Source organism: Oncorhynchus keta, chromosome 27 (genome assembly GCF_023373465.1).
Source record: "Oncorhynchus keta strain PuntledgeMale-10-30-2019 chromosome 27, Oket_V2, whole genome shotgun sequence".
Taxonomy (NCBI): domain Eukaryota; kingdom Metazoa; phylum Chordata; class Actinopteri; order Salmoniformes; family Salmonidae; genus Oncorhynchus; species Oncorhynchus keta.
Window position 1 is genome coordinate 26,038,156 of NC_068447.1, and position 1,638 is coordinate 26,039,793.

Genomic DNA, 1,638 nt, shown 5'->3' on the forward strand with positions numbered 1-1,638 from the left:
GTTAGTGTTATAATTCATGCCAAAGGTGTTCGACGGGTTCAGTGCTCTGTGCAGGCCAGTCAAGTTCTTCAACACCAATCTCGACAAACCATTTCTGTACAGCCCTCGCTTTGTGCATGGGGGCATTATCATGCGGAAACAGGAAAGGACCTTCCCCAAATTGTTGCCACAAAGTTGGAAGCACAGAATCGTCATGAAAGTCATTGTATGCTGTAGCATTAATATTTCCCTTCACTCAAACTAAGGGGCCTAGCCAAAACCATGAAAAAAAGTCCCAGACCATTCTGCCTCCTCCACCAAGCTTTACAGTTGGCGCTATGCATTGGGGCAGGTAGCGTTCTTTTGGCATCCGCCAAACCCAGATTCGTCCATTGGACTGCTAGATGGCGATGCGTGATTCAACACTCCTGAGAACGCCTTTCCACTGCTCCACGATATTGCTTTTAGACAGTTTGGATCTCGGTAGTGTGTTGCAATAGAGGACAGACGATTTTTAAGCGCTACGCGCTTCAGCACTCGGGGGTCCGTTTCTGTGGCCTGCCACTAAACGGCATAGCCGTTGTTGCTCCCAGACATTTCCACTTCACAATAACAGCACTTACAGTTGACCAGGGCAGCTCCAGCAGGGCTGCAATTTGACAAACTGACTTATTGGAAAGGTGGCACGTTGAAAGTCACTGAGCGCTTCAGTAAAGGCCATTCTACTGCCAATGTGTCTCTATGGAGATTGCATGGCGGTGTGTTAAATGTTATACACCTTTTAGCCACAGGTATTGCAAAATAGCTGTCTCCACTAATTTGAAGGGGTGTCCACATGCTTTTGTATATATAGTGTGTGTATGCAGCCAATAAAATGTGATTTGAATGGTATTAATGATTTTAGCTATAGTCACTGGTACATAGGCCTATCAAAAGTTTCATTCTGACAGTTAAATGAACTGCATAATATAGCTGGAGTATATATGCTAGGGGGGAAATGCTTCTGACCTTGTCTTCGACTCTCATGGCAAAGAATCGTCCCGCTGTGGCAATGCTGAGTAACTTTACAGCATAGAAACGCAGTTAAATTTAAAAAAGTTAATGTCCCGTTGTCTGTCACGAATGTTGAATAAAATTATATTGGATCTTACTCTGCCGATTGCCTGTGGGGTTGGTCCTCCAGTGGGTTGAAATTTGAGAAAATATCCACAGGCAATAAACAGACATCAAAACACAAGTCTCTGTGTGTGGCAATCAATATTTGTTTGCTTGAGGCCTAATGCACGTGCACAAGATGGTAGTACATAAACACGATGCACACATACTAACCAAAGTCTTGCAGGTGTTTTCATGATTTGGCGCATGTGCCAGGTGATAGAAATAAAAAGTCAGGGAAATATAACTTTCCTGTAGGATACTTTGTCTCAGATTTCAACCCACTGAAGGCCCAACCTCACAAACAACTTGTAAAGTAAATTCAAATATCATTGTATTATACATTCTGGCTTGTGTGGAAACTTTCCAAGTTTTTGCAGTGCTTTGTTTGACTCAATTGGTATCAGTTGGATTTATTAGGCAAGGCACGTGCCATGATGGAACTGACTAGATCTAGTTGGTCTCCACTACAGCAATACTAAGACACAAAATAGGTTGACAAAC